This window comes from Ochotona curzoniae, unplaced genomic scaffold (assembly GCF_017591425.1).
Source record: "Ochotona curzoniae isolate NIBS_2020 unplaced genomic scaffold, NIBS_Ocur_1.0 contig_2321, whole genome shotgun sequence".
Lineage (NCBI taxonomy): Eukaryota > Metazoa > Chordata > Mammalia > Lagomorpha > Ochotonidae > Ochotona > Ochotona curzoniae.
Window position 1 is genome coordinate 10,931,358 of NW_024465421.1, and position 14,081 is coordinate 10,945,438.

A 14,081-nucleotide genomic window follows, 5' to 3' on the forward strand; every position below is an offset into this window, starting at 1 on the left:
TTATTTCATTTATTTGGAAGGCAGAATGATAAAGAGAGATGGAGAGACAGGCAAAGATCTTCCATCTACTGGTTCCCCAATCAGTTGCAATAGCCAGACCTGGTCCAGGCAGAAGCCTAGAGCCTAGAACCCCATCCAGATCAGCCACCTGGGTAGCAGGGTCCCAGGTACTTTGGCCATCTTTTACTACTTTCCCAGGTTCATTATCAGTGGGGATAGACTGGAAGTGGAGCAGCTGGCATCACAGGCTTAACCTGATGCATCACAATGCTGGCCCTCAGCTCCAGCTGTTAATACCGATCAAAATGGACACCAGTTTCCAACATGAATTTTCGAAGGACACAAACGCAGGCCATAGCGAGTTCTAAGCAGAAGGCAAGGCAAATGCAAACAGTCCCAGAAAGAGGCAGTTTAGTATTTTTAAGGCAAGAAGGAAAAAATAAAATAAAAACAAAACATGAGTGAGCAAAGGAATGAGCAGCACTGTCCATGGGTGGAGATGATGTCAGAGAGAAGTGAACCCTTAGGAAATGTTTGCTCTAGGGTTTTAAGAAAGTAGAGGTAGGAGGACTCTCTTTCTTCTTCTTCTTTTAAAAAATCTTTCTTTAGAACTATTACATCCATTTCAATGGAACTTGCCAGCAGAATTCTACCCGGCACCATTTTGGTACTGAGATACCCCTGCTTGATGATTACTAGGTATATACTGTAAATATTTACTTATTTATTTCTGGAAAGGAATATTTACAGACAAAAGGAGAGAGAGAGAGAGAGAGAGAGAGAGAGAGAAGGAAGATCCTCCATCTGTTGGTTCACTCTCCAGATGGCCACGATGGTCAGAACTGAGCTAATTCAAAGCCAGGAGCCTCTTCCAGGCCTACCACATGGGATGACAGCATCACAGGAAGCCGTTTTACCCTCTAATGCTGGTTCCCTATGCATCCTTCTAACTCAACATGTTGACAAAGTTCAATTGAACAGATTCAGAAGACGATGACCGAGCATCCTCACACCCTTAACCAGCACTTGGAAGGAAAGAGGTCATCTGGTCCTCATGCTGACAAACCATTGAGACTGATTCTGCCTGGCAGATGCAAGACACAAGAAAGCAGTAACCTTGCCAATCACCCGTTTCAGAGATATCACCTGAGAAGGCATCGGTTTATTTACAATAAATGTTTGGCCATTGGTCCTCTCCAGTGTAAGTGAATTTCAAAATACTTTAAATTCAGGATAACGCAGTGAAATGGGAAAATCTTTACACTCCAATAAGACATCATTACTGGCAAGCATATTGCACTTTCAATATCAGACTGAAAACCACCAGTGCATGAAAGGGAATGAGGGCATCAGCATGGGCATCAGCTACTTGATAGATAGAGCCCTGCTGGGCAGAGAGAAGCTCCGAGGGGCTCCTTACAAATGACTCCCCCTCCATCTTTCTGTACTGCTAGAGGTGTCCAAAAGGTGGCGCAGTTCTGAGTTTGCTTCCTGGTTGTATGAGGGAGGTAGGAACAGTAGATCCTGTTTGTACATATGTTCTGTCCTGTTAGTCTAGGGTGTGTGGATTTGTATTAATAGAGGAAGATAAGGCAGAAGGTTCAGTGGATATCATTAGCATTTAGATTGCACAACTAAAAAAACTGATGAGTGGAAAGTACTGGATGCTGTGACTCGTAAGAGCGAATACCAAGAGCACACATCTGAAGTCCCTGAAATTGGTCAATTGATCTTACCTGGGGGCCTCAAAAGTGGGCAAATCAGGGAGAGAGTGAGAGAGGAAAGGAAAGGGGGAAAGAGGAGGGAAAGGTAGAAGAAAAAAAGAGTTTATCAGGGAGAGGAAAGGAAGAAGGGAAAAAGTGGAAGAAAAACAGAGAGAAGAGAGGATACTATGGTTTGAACATTTGTTCCCCTAATTTAAGAGTTGACTCCCCACAGTCTCAAGTTAACAGTATTAAGACAGCAGAAAGTTAACCCAATTATAGTGTTTAGAGGCTGGGTCATTGGGAGGAAATGACATTGAATTTGGTCATTAGCGTACGGCCCTCATGACTGAATCCTGATATATTTATAAGAATAAAAGGCAGATAAACACAATCACTCTCTGAATTTTTCTTTTCAAGATTTATTTATTTACTTATTCAAAAGGCACAGTTGGAGGAGGGGAGAAAGAGAGAGCGAGACACTCTCCATCTGCTAGTTCACTTACTAAATGGCCACAATGACTGGTATTGAGCCAGTCTGAAGCCAGGAGCCAGTAGCCTCTTCAGAATCTCCCACATGGATGTAGGGGCCCAAGAACCTGGGCCATCTTCTGCTACCCTCCTAGGCACATTAGCAGGGAGCTGGAAGGGAACTAGAGCCGCCAGAACTTGAATCAACTCCCAAAATGGATGATTGCATTTCAGGCAGCAACGTTATCAGCTACATCACAATACCTGCCCTGACTTCTGGATTGTAGCATATGATATCTTGTGTCACCTTTTGATTCTGTCAACTCAAAAGTCATTGCCAGAGGGACAGAGCTCTTCCATTTGTTGGTTTACTCCTCAAATGGCTACAACAGCCAGGGCTGGTCTAGGACAAAGGCAGGAGCCAAGAGCTCCATCCAGGTCTCCCATATAAGTGTCAGGGGCCCAAGCACTTAAGTCACCAGCTGCTGCCTCCCAGGATGCATGAACAGGAAACTGGATGGGAAGTACAGTATCAAGGACTCAAACTAGCACTCTGATACAGGATATAGGTATACCAAGCCATAGCTTAACTCGCTGTACTACGATACACACCCCCTAGATTTGTGTTGTTTTAAGCCACTAAGTTTATGGTAACTTGATTCAGCAGCCATAAGAAATTCATACAGAGCCTCAGTACAGTTAGCCTTCAATAGAAATTATAGTCTAGTATCTGGTTGTTCTATGTGGCTCTGATGAGGGTGAAATGCTTTGCATATATATGTTACTCCTCAGTATCATGCAGCACATGTCCCAACCATTTTTTCCTGCCTGAAGAGGCTCATCCACACTTCTCATATTCTAGATTGTATCCTTTCAGAACTCTCTGTTCCGCTTGTTGCAGAAAATAATCAATATGCCACTGAGCCCATTGAGTCCACTGTGATTAGTGAAGAGTGAAGCCGAACAGAAAGAAAAACAGAAAGAAACTGAATCGTGAGAAAACTGTTTTGAGTTTGAGTTGACTCCAGCTATACCAAAATCAAGGTATCCTTCAACGTTTGAACTGCAGAGAAATTAATTTAAATTAAATAGCTTTGAGATGAGCTACTGCCACGTACATCCAACTATGTATTAGGGTCTATACTATCCGTTCTTCTGCAGAACTCATATACAATAGGATCACTTCTTTTGTTACCAGATTAAAAAGCTGAGTTGCAAGTAAGTTAAGCAACTTCCCAGCATACAGTAGCTCCTAAGTCATCGTAGATTTCAAGTTCTACTTTGAGTACAAAGTCTTTGTTCTTTCCCCAGTCCAATTTCTAACTTTCATTTAACTTGAATACAAGTTGGGGGACATAAAGTCAAATGGAAAATGCTGTTTCTCTGGGGTCTTTACTCTTGCACTAAAAATAACAGATCAAAGTTGTTAAGTCCTACGATGAAGCCTCTTAAAATCTCTGCTGAAAATCTTGTTAAGTTTCTGCCCAGAATGTAACACTTGGTAGTAAAAAGATACAAGCTCTTTGTAAAAACAGTTTATATCAGAAAACATGTTGTAAAAGCTGTTGGCGGCCAAGTAGTTGCCCAAGGAGTCATTTTACTTAGATACAAATAACACCTACAACACTTAGCAGCTGACAGTTTTTACTCGGAAGGAATCTGTGTGGTTTGCGGTTTTGTGGATTTGTTTGTTTGGCACTCTGTGGAAGACATTGAAAGTTATATCTAGAAGCAAGGGAAGTATTGGTAAGTCTACAACTTTCTCTTCCCCTTCTAAAGAATGTCTGTGTTTGCACAGCAGGGTGTTTTGTTGTTCTGTTGATCTGGGCATTTGGGTGAGTGAGAAGGTGCCTTTTTAGGCTATTGATCTCATCTCGATATCATAGATTCAAATGCCTATGGGAATATGTAAAGGAGCAAGCAGCCACAGTTGTGTTCCTTTTTCAAAGATCCTTGATATTCTTTCTGTAGCATCTTTAAACATAGAGGATTACTGTTTGCATACAGAATAAAATATGGGGTCTTACAACGTGCAGCATCTCTTCTCTACATTTGATTTTCTCATCTTTAAAGAGATCTGGAAATAAGCATGAATGACTCTTGGTAATGAGGACACAGCAGGGAGTTAGTGACAAGAATGAGACATCCTGGAGGTGTGTGTGTAACTGGGCATCCCCAGAGTCTAGGATGCCCTTGACAAGTCTGCCAGGCAGAGTGGCAGACTGAATGGCACAAGTGATGATAAATGCTGACTTGAATAGGTTTGAGACATATGTAAATCTGAACATTTAACAGCCAGAAGAAGAGAGATGGTTGTTCCACCAGAGCTAGGGCCACATCATTTTTGTCCAGGTGCCAGTGCTTAAGATTAGGCATGGTGAGTTGGTAAGTGCTTTCTCAATGGACCAACGAGTTGATGAGTGATTGCTGGACAGAATACAGGCAATGAGCTGAACTAGGAAATGAGTGCTTTGGATTCTTTCTATATAGACCCATCAAGGGGCTGATACCATGCAAATGTAATGAGGCCACCTAAGCAGAGAATGAATGAAGACAAGTTAAAAGAGGACCTAGGAGAGATGCTTATGGAGAAAGGCATTTAAAGGCGCTGGTGGGACATCTGGAAGGACTGGTGAGAGGGAAAAGAAGAGTTGGTGAGTTAAGTACCCTGGCTGACTACAGAGAGACCATATCAGTGAGTCTTCTATTCTGAGCCTTGGAACTATTACATCAGCCTTCAGAGCAACCACAGCTTGGAATCCTAGAAGGACAAAGGCCTGCTGGCACCTGAACAAGAGAAGAGTTGCAGAAAAAAAGCAGCAAAGTCAAAAACCTCTCCAGCTTGTTAAATCCTGCTGGAGGCCCAGGAAAGCAGCCACAGAACCCAGCAGATTCCAGGAAACTGTCAGGAGGAGGACTTGCCTCCCCAAGACGGCATAACAACCGCATCCCCATAGAGCCGAGAAACCCAGTCAGGGTGTCACTGAGCAAGCCTCTTGCAGGAGCAAGAGCAGCCTGTCCTCCAAGGGGTATTGATCCCTTATTGTCTCACTTTGCCCTTCCAAGCAAGTCCAAAGATTAATCCATTCTTCTTGGGTCTGAGAGGCTTTCGGCAAAATGAAAGTCTTTCTTCACTCAGCAACTAAGAAACTTGCAAGTTTTGTGCAGTCTTTGATTAATGATTTTGTTCATAATCTAGTCATCGCCTTGCTGTCTTTCCCGGGTAAAGCCCAAGTCGTTGCCATCTGCGTAGAAACAGCATTGTCCTGGTGCATGGGGAAAGGAGTGAAGTGGCAGGACTTGAGATCACTCTGCAAAGGGCAAGGGTGTCAGTCATTTTTAAACTTTCGCTGGTGTCTTCATGGTTCTATAGAAGGCAGCAAGCAGGGGAGAGGAAGAGAGATACAAAATATTCCACTCGTTTGGCCTAACAGTTAAGATGACAGCTGGGACACCTGAAACCCAGATCAGAATGTGTGGGTTTGAGTCCTGGCTCCAGCTCGTGATTCCAGTTCCCTGCTAATGTACACCGTTCGAGGCAGTAGGTGATGGTTTAAGAACTGCCTCCCCAAAACAGCATGACAACCACATCTCCATAGGGCCGAGAGTCCCCGTCAACCATATGGAAGAGTTACACTGAAGTGCTGGCTCCTAGAATCAGTCTGGCTCACTGCTGCCTGTTGCAGGTATTTGGAAGATTAACCAGTGAGTGGAAAACTGTTTATTTCTCTCTCTCTTTCTCTCGTTCTGTGTGTGTGTGTGTGTGTGTGTGTGTGTGTGTGTGTGTCCTTGACTCTCAAATAGACAAAAATAAATTTTGATAATGACAAAACCTCCCAAGAACCTAGATTTTTTCCCAGAATAAAAAAAATCTCCTTGCAGAAACCTCTGTTCCCATCTCCTTTAATGTGTGTTCCAGCCACCCAGCACACTTCTGAATGAATGCATGAGGCGCCAGGATGCCCTTATACCTTCACTTTCTTCTTCCTAGAGCCCTATCTTTCAAGTTCCTGTAGCCAGCCCTTCTGGGTCTCCAACTTGGTCCTAGAGACCCTGCCTTGTGCAGTGCTAAGGCACAAGGCCTGTCATTGCCTGCCTTTAGGGAACTGCAGAAGGGGACCAAGATAGACATTTTTACCTTCACTCTTTTAATTTCTTGAAGTGTCTTCAGAGAGTAAAGGACAAACAGAATCGTGTCGAGTTGAATGCATCCTGGCAAGGGGAGATGTAGAAGGCAGCAACGGAGATGTTTTCCGGCTCAGTGTCTCCCTTGGCCACCCACTAAGCAGCTCTGTGAGCCCCAGGTGGTGCCAGGCCACTGTTCCCACCCACAATTCCAAGAAAAGAACCCAAGCTCTCAGCAGTGGCCAAGGACAACTTGCTCTGTCCTGCCAGCTAAGCAGGACTGGTGAATACTTCTTAGAAAACATGCTGTGGAACAGGTCTAAGAACACAGCAAGAACGCAGGAATAAGTTCTACCGCTCTATAGCACAGTGGGTCACCAAAATGAATAATAACTTCTTGTGTTTGGCAAAAACAATTGAAGGACTTTGAACGTTCCCGTCACCAAGAAATCATAAGCGTCTGAGGTGATGAGTATGCTAATTACCCCAACTTGATCATTATTACACATTATATACATGTATCAAAACATCCTACTGTGCAAAACTATTATGTATCAAAACAAGCAAACAACTTGTACTGTAGGATATAGATGTTTTCCTCAAAGGAATACAGTAAGTTTCAAGAGAAACAAAAGTGTACAGACCCACACAGTTTGATTTTTTATTTTTGAAAGAAAATAATCTACGTAAGTATAAACAGGGTCTAAGAAGCAAACAACAAAGATGAACTTCACAATGAAAAGTAGGTCTGTGTCTCACCTCCTGGCCTCCAAACTGTCTCCCCTACCACTTGCTGTGTACCTCCAAAATATATTCTACCTTATGCAAAAATAAGCATGTCTGTGTTTTCTTTAATGAATAGGTACACAGTAAAAACACTAATCAACACCCTGCTATGTTTACTTAAAATAAACTTTGGAGACCTTCCAGAGGAGCCCATAGGCAGCTCAGCTGCACAAAGCTACAACAGTATTGAATGGTGAGGATGTGATATAATTAATTCAGCTTCCCTTTTGATAGATTTTGTCTTCTATATCCAGTGATTATGTTTTGCCACAAATGAGTCACATGTATGTCTAACAGCCAGAGGTCAGTATCTGTAATCTTAGTTGATAAAACTGAAGACTCTGGTTTGGTATGTTACCACCAAAGTCCATGCTTTTCTATATTAGGAAAGTCCTTCTGGATGGCTGCTCCCTGGAGTTGTGAACCACTTGGGGTGGTACAGTGTTTACAAGCCCATTGTCTAGACCTAAACCCTTTGTGTGGCATGGAGGCCACCTGCAATAAAATGCATCTTGCATATGATAAACAGATTCAGGTTTTAGCTAAAATCAAAGCCCTGATCCAAAAACTAGAAAGAAGATCATAAGAGCCCTCATGGTGAACTCAAATTATAGTTAACTTTATCCAAAGCATACATATACTCAATCATTGTTACAATATCTTCCTAGCTGCTCCCAAGTCACTACCAACCACCTCCAGAGCACCTCATAAAAGTCATTAGCTACACAGAGAGAGGCAGAGGAACGATTTCCAGCTATTCAAGACTAAGGCCATACTCAACTAAGAATGAAGTTGCAGAACTGAGACAACAACAAACTCATCTATCTATTCAGCACCAGCTACACACATACTCTTTATCACTGCATCAAAACTGAGTGGAGCCTTAACTAGGGAACTCAGTACTCTCCAAAGAAGTCGCCTCCACTCAGCTCAGTTCCATTTCCTTATGCATAATTATTATGTATCAAACAAAAATTTAAAAAAAAACCAAACAGGCCCAGTTCAAGAATAAATTCAACTCTAAGACAAAGTAACAATCCAGATTTGTATGGAAAACTTTCCAATTTGGAAGAACTCAAAAATATCATTTTAAGACTTGAAACCTACACAGCATAAAAAGAAAAACATGTAAGTCAGATTGGGTCCTGGAATCACTCCACTCTGGGTGTACCCAGGTCCCCCTTTATTCTTCAGTCAAGCTCTCTGCAAGGCTCAGTAACAAAAACTCTACAAAGGTCTCCAAGTTACAACTGAAACTGAGACACAGACCCACTTTTGTTGAAAGGAAAATTCCAAAGGCCTATCTTAGCCTGCACTCCAACAAAGGTATGAGGCTCAAATTTTGAACGCTTTGACAAATTCACAAAGAAAGAAAACAGAAAGCTAAATTGTAGATGATCAACTGGCAGAATGGGACCGCAAAAGCAATGGGGGTCAGGTGCACTTATGAAAGCTATGCCACTTCCTGAGTTAACAGTAAAGTCACTTTGTTATTGCAGCCATCTTGACCATTCCCAGTCTGCACATGGCATCCTTTCCTGGATCCTTTAAAACGAGCCATGTGCTTCTTCCTAAAGGTCCTCAGAGGGGGAGCAGATAATCCGGGGGCTCCTAACACCCTCTCTTACCATTCCCCCTTTGAGTGGGATGTGCAAATTTGCTTCTCCTTGGAACAGCCTCTGGTGCATATGGCATGTTCTTGGAGGAGATGTGCCTGCCTCTCAGATAACTCATTTGGGCCAGGGCTGGCTCCAGCATATGGCCTTTACCATCAGGACAAGATTGGGGGGAGATGGGACTGTGGCTCCCCATCAACAGCACCCCCCATGGCTACCACTGTATATGCAAGAAAACAAGGATGGATTTAGATGTCATTTCAATTTCAGTCCCTGTTCCTATGTGGAGACATGAAAGACTCTGAGAGAGAGAAACTGGATGTTTTCCTTGCTAGAAAGTGTTTTAAAAAGGACTCTTTCTATATCCCACTCTTTTGCCTACCCAACACCTATTCAGTGTTTTCTTAGATAACACTGCCATGAATCCCTTTTAGAAAATCACCTCTTCCCTTCTAGCTTTGAATGTGTGGGCCTATTTATCTAGTTGTTCTGACTTGTCCTAGTCAAAGAATAGAACCATTCCATCATTTCCTCCTTGGTTCATTCTACAAATATTACTCAGTAGGAACCTGTGTCAAACTCTTGCCTTGGTGTTGGAAACACATAACTCGGAGTCGGCGTCTTCTCACATCTGACTTTATGGAGTCCATGTGCCAATGGACAGTCCTGCTTCCCCGACCCAGGCTGAGCTAGTTAGTTGGTAAGCTTCATCTCTGAATTGAGGATCTGATACAGAATGACACAGCTGGAAATGGCTGGACTCATCTAATTGAGCTTGAGCTTTAGGGAGAATCCCCTAATTTTTGGACCCCTGAAAATTGTTTGCCTTTTTATCTGCAGGGATTCCTAGGTGCTTACTCATGTGTATGTCCCATTCTCCAGTTTTTCCATCATTATCCACTGAGCACTTGATATTTTCCCAATGGACCCTTTGTTTTTCTTTATTAATCTACTGTTTGCTTGGCTTAGAAACAAAGACCTTCCATAGATACCAAGCTGCTTCCCAGCCGGTCTATTTGAATATGAGGCAGGCTTGGGTATATCTTGTCAAAGCCTGGAATTTTTCTAAAACCATAATCTTATGGAAACTTCTAGTTGAAAATAGTTAAGTACATAGTCCTTGCAATTAGCCTTTCTCTGTCTCTCTATCTATCTTTCTTTCTTTAATACCCCACCCCAGTATTACCTAAAGCATAACTTTAAAATTAATTATTAATGTCTTCTCCACTAGGATATCAGAGCAGTTCTTAGGAACTACTAGTTAGGAGAACAGCCAGTAGTGCCCTAGTTCTTGCCTAATTTTGCTATCTTCCATGATTCAATGAAAGCATTTTTCTATACCTCAGTGATTGGCATTGCTCACTGTTTATAACATGCTTGCCTGTCCTACGAGCATTGTAGAATTGCTACAATTGTGTGATTGCTTTGTGTTGGGACAAATACCCTTCTAAAGTCTTGCCCTTCAGGCTCACTGCGTGTTGTTGCTCCCATTCAGCCCTATAGGGAATATGAGATCCATCACAAACACAGCCTTTTTCTCAGCTGAACTCCTCTGTGGCAGTGGAAAACTTACATTCTCTTGGATATGTTCAGAGTCCAGGCAGATAACGCTAATGTGTGAAGACAGTTGGGTATAAGATGATATGACACTTAGCGAATCTACTCACTGGAGAGCTCCACCCTGCCCACAGAAGTTGCCACTTCTTAATCATCTGCCAGGCAGAATGTGAGGCAAGGCTTGCCAGGTATTTTATTAATTTAAAAACAGGTATTGAAATCTGCATGTGTAGGTAAAGATTTACTGAATTTTAGATATTTCAATGCACTAGAAGAAGACATGCTTTACAGGTTTTAGCTGATGGGCTGCCAGTTCTCAGCTCTGGGTTTCCTCTCCTGGCATGCCTGCTGTGGATTCACTTGCCATACTTCTGCAGTCTTCAAGCCCTTTATCTGCTGCATCCATAGTGTCCAGTATGTTTGGAATTGATAGCCTTCTCCTGTTCTGCCTGCTTTATGGTGTTACTCTAGGAGCTACCCCGGGCTCCGATCCTGATGAACCCTTAACCTCACTGCAGGCCTGGTAGCCTCCAGCTTTTGCTTAAATACTTTCCATGCCAGGGAATTCACTCCCCTCCATCAATCACATCTCTTCTAAGGAGCTACAAAATGTCATGGAAATGGTGTGAATCTTAAAGTAGAATAAAAATGAGTTTAGTCACACTAAGCTTAGTCATTTAGCCCATATTAGCCCTGGTTTTCTCATCTGTTAAAAGGATATTTGTTTGGGGAATTTCATGGGATACCATTTGTCAGCATACTATTCCTCTCAGAGAGTGTGTTCCCTGAGAGCCCATGTGTTGGGAACTTGGTCCTATAGGCAGTAGTGCTCAGAAGTGGCTGGTTCAGGGAAAGCATGCCTTCATCAACCAATCTATGGATTAATAGACTCACAGTTATCATAGGAGGGTCTTTAGCACTTAAGAGCTGCTGACAGAATCGCTCTGTCTTGACATGTGGATCCATCTGCCTTGCTGTTATGCAGCCAGCAGGCCCTCATCAGAGGCTGACCACGCCTGTGGACTTTTCAGCCTCCAGGTCCAGGAGCCAAATAAAGCTTTCCTCCCTATAAATTACCCAGTTTGAGTATAATTGCTAGTTACACCAACAGAAAATAGAGTCAGACAAAGAGCAACAGGAAAATAATCACAGTTTCCTTTCTCTACAAATGTGATTTCCTGTCCATTTGTCCTGGAAATAATCTCCTGAGCTATACAAAATAAATCAAATCTCATTTTCACATCATAGTACTTCAGAATTTTCAGACAGTGCAAATATCCCTCTGTATCTTCTCTTTCTTGACTCAGTGGGACTAGTCATTTCAAGGGACCCCTTATGGACATAAATCCAGTCATTCCTGGACTTTCAGCAGATTAAGATATACTTACTGTCCTGAGAGAAGAGCCAGGAGCAAGAGAGCTTCAAGGGCAAAGTCCTTTGTTTACCAAGACCATTTCAGTTTCAGGGTAGGAAGATGGAGCAGGAAAAATGGTCTTTTTTCGTACATGCTTTTCACAAAATTATTTTATTTACATATTTATTTGAGAAGCAGAGACAGAGAAACAGAGAAAACCTAAACACTGACTCACTCCACAAATGCCAGCAATGGCCTTGGCTGGGCTGGGCCAGGTCAATGCTGAGTATCAGGAAGTCAGCCAGGATCCCCTAGGTGGCTGGTGGACACCCAACTACCTGAGCCACCACTGCTGCTCTCTAGGGGTGAGCACTAGCAGGAGGCTGGAATTGAAAACAAAGCAAGAAGTCAAACCCATGCACCATGATAAGGGAGTCTTTTCTTTTTTTTACGATTTATTTTATTTTTATTGGAAAGTTAGATATACAGAGAAGACAGAGAGGAAGATCTTCCGTCCACCTATTCACTCCCCAAGTGACCGCAACAGCCAGAGCTGAGCCAGTCCAAAGCCAGTAGCTTCTTCCAGGTCTCCCATATGGGTGCAGGGTTCCAAGGCTTTGGGCCATCCTCCACTGCTTTCCCAGGCCACAAGCAGGGAACTGGATGGGAAGTGGGGCAGCCAGGATTAGAACTGGCACCTATATGAGATCCTGGCACATGTACGCCAAGGACTTTAGCCACTAGGTTACTGTGCCGGGCCCAATAAGGGAGTTTTAATCATTACACTAAAAAAAGCCTGTTCTCCATAGCCCCCACTGACATACATCAAATCTGCATGGAAAAAGCAGCGTATTAAGAAATGAAGAAACCAAACAAGTGAAAAGCAAGGGAGAGCTACTTTGATCTTGTAAACACTGGGACACAGGGCCACTCGGATTGGATGCTTGACAGCCCATTCTGCACTATGAGGGTAAGACAGAAAGACTTTCCAGCAGCACAGCTCACCACTACCCTACCATAAGACACAATCCCTGCAAAATTAAAGAGACATTGCTTCCCTAATGCTTTACACATGAGACCTGCAATAATTGTTATTATTCAGAGTGATGGTGTGTAGCATATAACGTCTGTGACTTGACAATCAAGTAATGAGCTATTGATGAGGGAAATGAACCAAGTGACAGTGGAGGCTGGAAAACATTTATGTCTAAGCCTTTTCCTGCTTACTGTCATCACTCGGGACCCCTCAATGATGGCTCATAATTATAACTGCATTTATTGAGATGCTACTCTGTGCTAAGTGCTTTATGCAGGTTACTGTGTTTAAGCCTCACAACCCTGTGGAAAAAAATATTATTACTATTCCGACTCATAGATAAGGTTCAAGTGGGCAGAAATAACAGACACAACAAAATATTGGGGAAAGGAGTCCTGGGGTTACTTGCCCTCAGGGTGTGTGGGGTTTCAGGACCCCACTAGACCTACTGAGTTTTTACTGTCCCAGGAGAAGGAATGTGTAGGCTGAGCTGAGCTGGAAGCACCGGGTTAGGATACGTAGATGTGGGTGCTGTTCCTGACCATTACAGAGAAGGAGGAAGCCAATCCCTCTCAACATTTCAGGTGAATGAAAAATCATCTGGGCTTCTTGTTAGAGACACAGACTCTGATCGGGTAGGTTTCGGGATTGGGCTGCCAGAGATTCTGCATGGAGAAGGGTAATGCTGATGGATCAAACTCTAAGCAGCAAGTACGTAACAGTGGAGCTTCTGGTTAGAAAAGTGACCTAGTCTGGGAGGAGGGGTTCCAGTCTGGTCCAGCTTGTCCCACTGCTAAGCCAATCCAGTGCTACCTTACGGAAGGGGGCAACAGAGGACAGGACCAACGAGTCCCATCCTTGAGATTTGTTTCCTGCCCCCGATGGATTTAAAATATGCAGAACCCTCATACAGCTACAACAGTGGCAAATTACATATACACAAACCACAAAATCAATCAAATTAACTCTTCAACATTAATCTAACCGGATAGCTATATTTGAGAGAATGGTAAATCAACATCTGCTAAATGAATGTATATACATTACTACAAATAATGCTCTTGTCATTTAAAAATAAGTCCAATCCATTTTTAAAGTAAAAATATTTTTGCGATAGAGATACTGTTTTTCATATAATTGAGTGCCAAAGAGAAAGAAAGATCCTCTCTCTCGGTCTGTCTGAGCCAGGCTAAATCAGGAGCCCAGAAACTGCATTCAGGATCTCAAGTACTTGAGCCATGATCTGCTGCCTCCCGGGATGCATTAGAAAGAATCTGGGTTAGAAGGAGAGCAGCTGGGACTCCAGCTGGTACTTAAATAACAGCACTGAGCATCTCAAGCGGTAGTCTAATCCACTGTGCCCCAAGGCCACCTCCATTCCTCTGACTTTCAACATGAACTCCCTGGGATGTTATTTTGCCTTTGACTGATCC